Below are 5,056 nucleotides of genomic sequence, written 5' to 3'. Positions count from 1 at the left end.
ATACTTATTTTCCATTGAATTCATGCTAGCGGCCATGCCAGTGCCCATAGTTCATGCCGGCGGCCAGCCCTCTTGGTGGAACGACCCGTCGCGCGTACATCAGCACCTTCTTGGGCGGTGCCACCTTTTTGCAGACAGTGTAGGGCATGTTCATGGTGGAGGCGAATCACCCATGGCAAGCGGCTGGGGGAGCAAGCGAGCGGGAGGTTTCCTGGTAAAGGAAGGGAAACTGGGGTGGATGTGCCATCGACTGGTGGTCCAAGGGGCTGGACAAGGGCGGGCGTCGCACGCATACGCTATGTGTCCGCACCGACGCAAATCCGGCCCGAATTTGGGTCTGAAATGGGTCGCGCACGGACAAAGAGCGGACGCTCGTCCGTTTGCGTCGGCGCGTCAAGCCGCGAATTGTGCTAGTTACGATCCAAACGAACACGCGTGGACAGTTTGGGCTGGCGTGTTGGAGTTGCTCTAACATTCCTAGGAGTGCCATTGCAGGGCATCAAAGTAAACCAACAATTAATAAAGAGAAGTGAGTCCATATCATGTAGGTTTAGCAACGTATCAGCACACATCAGCATTTATTTTTTTGAGATACTCTATTTCACCAGGATGCTCTATTACTGAGTGATGCACATACTATTTATACTTGGCAGCTAGGCATGCTAATACGCCTTCGCCGACAAAAGGGTAACATGTACGCACTGTTTGTTCGTTAATATATATCTTTGCACAGGAAAAATGAAAAAGAACATCTGAAGGCTATCCATAGAATAACACTTCGGTGTCACTATCTAAAATAGTTCATCAACATCAATCATCTATCCTCATTAGTATGCAGTATACCATCCGTCATAGCTGGAAAGGGACGATACGAATCCTAGCCAATTACCTGGAAGTGATCAGAACAAGAGTTTTCAGAGTAGCCACTCCTCTACTTGATTCTAGCTTTAGCTACGGGTTGATTGAAATTTTCAACACTGGGATAGGGCTTCGGTGTTTGAGCTTCAGCCAGTAGAATTTCTGTCGAAACAATCAAAACACCGTCCTCTTGCCCGATCTTGGCTGCCCCTCGAATATATCAGACTATTGAAGTAGAATCAACAATCAATAAGGCCTTGTATGATCAGACTACGGTCTTAGTCGACGCCACACGTATGATCTGTTTCATCCCAAAGAAGAAACAACATATGATTTGGGTTTCAGCTTCTAAAAATATATAATAGTTAATAAACCAAGGCCCTACCAATCAATAATTTTATCTCCAGAAGTCCTTTACTTTGAGGTGAGTTAAGAGAGAGAAAAATATTGTATGTTTCCATATGCAGTTTTGCAGTGAATTTCAGTTACAACCAAAGCTCCTTAATAAATCATTTCTTGACCTTAGTTCTCATGAAACAGGCGACCTAAGGTAATTTCCATGTGGGAAGGAGTTGCTACTTGATTTAACATGAATGAACTAACAGTACAGGCAATGTTAAGGGCCTTACCCCATCCGAAGCAGCAATAATTGACCACAGGTTTGGAGTTGAATCAGCCCTCTCAATTTCAAGAATGAAATGTATATCCGCATTAGCACCTGGATATTAAAATAACAAATTAAATATTGAGTAAGCTCCCATTATAGATTTCCAAGACTTCCATAGATGACAGAAGCATTACTTTTCCGGAAGTCCTTGAGTTCATGAATAACATTGGCATCCTTCACGAACGAAACATCATAGAAATCAACACCGTCTTCAACACCAAATTTAATATTTTCCCAATCCTTCTGTGTTGTAGCAGAATCATGTCAGGGTTTGTCGACAACTATATGACTAAACATGTTAGGGCTGAAACAAACAAACCTGGTGTAGATGGAAGAGCCGTGGTCTTTCCGCCTAAATTATGGCGGTGCCTTGATTTTAGCTGTCGACCGTCAACTGCTACACCACTTGACCGTGCCGGTTGTGTTCGATGGAAGAGAATGTGTGGAGCTTAGGAGATAAAAAATATCCTTCATCAACCAGATACTACGTCTCCAAATCCCCAACCAATAAGGAATAATTTTACACTGAGGGTACCAACAATCCGAATAAAATGATTTCCAGTTCACTTGTGTGCTGATCTTATATATAATGCTGTTCGGTTGTTAAGTTCAGAAAAATAGGGATATATAGCGGAAACAGAGGAGGTTCAGATTAAGTTAACTCTGTTGGGTCATCAGTCCAGGGTATTAACTCCTGATCACCGCATTCAGCAACAACGACCACAACATATGCCCCTTCTTCTTTATCCTTCCATACAGGAACTCAAACAGGCTTCCCTTCCCTTCAACGTGGAAATCAATCTCAAGATTCACAGAAGTCAACATCTCGGCTACTCAGGGTGGCATGAAGAGTAATGTGTCATGTGCTCCTTCCCGTAAGTTTGACAAAACCAATGCCATTCACAGCGCTCACAGCCTCCACATGTGCCGGTTGATCGCATGCTGAGTAATCTCCACTGCAGTTTGAAACACAAACGACCTGTCTATGATGCCAATGTCCATAGTTTTTGGGATCCATGTAATGGATATCCTCAAACCATGCCGTTTAAACTCTTTGAATATCTCCACTGCTCCTTTCATGGTTCCATCCCCGCCAATCGCATAGACCTATGAATTGTCATAAAAGGAATATTCAGATAGGATAGTAAGATTAAGGCCTCAAGAACAGGACCAATTGGCATGTGAACCAGCACATTTAATATTGTACTTGGTTTTTTTGGCAATAAAAACATGGAGCTGGGCCCATATACACCAGAAGCTCAGCTTGTTTTGTGAAAAAGGCAAAATCAGTTACTTATGTGCCTAACGGACCACCAAATAAAACACAGCCTCCTCTACATGCCAATAGTTCCAAGAAAAAGCAAATTTAAATGCAGATAAGTATAGCACCTTGGATCTGTACAATTGCAAACACACAATTGACAATCCCAATTCTTCTTCTTCTCTTCATCCTTGGATATGTATACGTCATGTTTGAAAACTAATATATTAGCAAATTTAAATGTGAGTGGGGGAGAAAGTAATAGGAAAATAGAGAGCACATCCGCAAGATATCTTACAGTCCAGGAACGCAAAAAGCAGAGAAAAGCATGGCCCATCAAGGGTCTAGAACAAACAACAAGTAAACATCAGCAGCTTTGCCTATCTAGCTAAACAATTTTTCTTTGTTCTTTTCCTTTTGCTCAATTTTGTAAAAGAACAATCAATTTAAGAAATAAGTCACCAACATATAGAGTACACTTAAAAAAAGAACTCACCCATACTGAAATAGTTCCAAAACAACAGCAAAGAATATGTGATGACATGCTTTGGCTAATGCGAGGAAATTGAATTTCAGTTTGATACGGATGTCTCATGGAGTGGCACTATCACTGGGGGAGTTTTTGTTGTGATTCTTCAGCATGCTCTTGAAGGCGATCCTAAGAAACCAATATGAATAACTTCCAGGTACATATCATGATAAGTAAATGAGATATAGACATGAGCTACCTCAGGTAATGGTGCGTTTGGCATTGCCGTCATCATCAGAAAGCAGCATTGGTGCATTATAGCACCTGGTTCCTAACCAAGACAGAAAATAACAGCAAACGTAAACCCATCCGACAACAGCAATGGAGAGACTTATGTATCTAGTAAGGCAATGGACAGGGCTAGTTCATAATACATACATGCACACGAGCTTAGATTTCAGTGTAAGCTACAAACAGGGAATAAATCATTGTGCAATGTTAAAATTAGATAGAGAGAAGGGAATAGATTGATTAGTAAATATATATATATATATATATATATATATATATATATATATATATATATAGCTGCATGTAAATTTAAATGGATTGTTGGCTAAACAATTTCTCTAATGTACATCTTTAAAAATACATTACAATAACCTGGCCTAAAACTTAGATTCTGTGTGATGTTGCTTTGTTCATTAGTGAACTTTTGGGATGCTTGCCTGAATAATTGGGATTACATAGGACCATAAGTATGTAGTTCTTAAGAGCTAAAATTGATCCATAATTCCATGTCTACGGATGCAACAATTCAGCTTAGACATCCAATCGTAGTTAGGTTCAGGTTCAGTCTATTTCATACAGCTAGCAAAAGCAAGTGGAAGGCCTCCACCCTAGGGAACTACTTGTTTGCATGTGCTCTGACTAAACTGAACAAGATCACTTGTATCTATGAAATGTACTACACACTTATTTTCTGCATAACAATTTTGTGACATCCATACACAAACATACCTGTAGGCCAATAACCAAGCCTGATCGCCATAATCCGCTGATAGATGCAAATTGCATTGACACAAACTGGAGCCCACACAAGTACCAAAAGTAGCACGTGTGTATGGCAAAGCTTCGAGAACATCCAGTATTCCCGCTGAGAGCATGAGCAGATCCATGTCCGAGTCTCCATCGCCGTAATCTGGTATCCCATTCTCATCCTTGTCTAACCTTTGTGTTGGGGATATAACTACTGGCGTAACCCACCCAGGAGGGGCCGGGTTACGTTATGGCAATTCATCATATGAAGCCCAATATCAAAGCTTGAAGATGGCGGTTCAATAAAGGGCCTAAAGCCCGTAGGCGACTTAAGGCCCGTAGTGATAAACCGCCGTAATGGCGTGACTTGTGTTGTAAGGCAAGATTGACTAGTTACTGAGCCGGATACTGTTTATAAGCCGGCCGGGACTCTGTAGGCCGTGGGGCGTCAACCCGTGTATATAAGGGGATGACCCGCCAGCGGCTTAGGGGAGATAACATAAAATCGGTAGCCAGGCATAGCGGATTCGCTCCCTGGTCATCGAAACCCTAGTAATTCCACCTCAACTGGAGTAGGCTTTTACCTTCACCGTAAGGGGCCGAACCAGTATAACCCTCGTGTCCTTTGTCCCGCTTTAACCCCTTTAAGCTTCCTAGTTGCGATGGCTCCACGACTAAGTCCTTTCACAAGGACATCTGCCGTGACTATTCCACGACAGTTGGCGCCCACCGTGGGGCCAGCACACGGTGGATTTGAGTTCTT

General features: G+C 42.2%; 1 long non-coding RNA gene across 1 annotated transcript; it reads right to left on the bottom strand.

Moving 5' to 3' along the window:
• Window positions 1-420: 420 nt before the first annotated feature.
• LOC123497377 (uncharacterized) lies at window positions 421-4,491 on the bottom strand. Its single transcript, XR_012203859.1, has 6 exons — window positions 4,276-4,491; window positions 3,515-3,586; window positions 1,845-3,444; window positions 1,660-1,768; window positions 1,488-1,576; window positions 421-1,159 (listed from the first exon to the last, which is right to left on the bottom strand). It is a non-coding gene; the product is annotated as an uncharacterized lncRNA (long non-coding RNA).
• Between the last annotated feature and the right edge of the window lie 565 nt (window positions 4,492-5,056).

The sequence above is a fragment of the Aegilops tauschii genome, chromosome 2 (genome assembly GCF_002575655.3).
Source record: "Aegilops tauschii subsp. strangulata cultivar AL8/78 chromosome 2, Aet v6.0, whole genome shotgun sequence".
Lineage (NCBI taxonomy): Eukaryota > Viridiplantae > Streptophyta > Magnoliopsida > Poales > Poaceae > Aegilops > Aegilops tauschii.
This window is presented reverse-complemented; position numbering and strand designations above follow the sequence as displayed.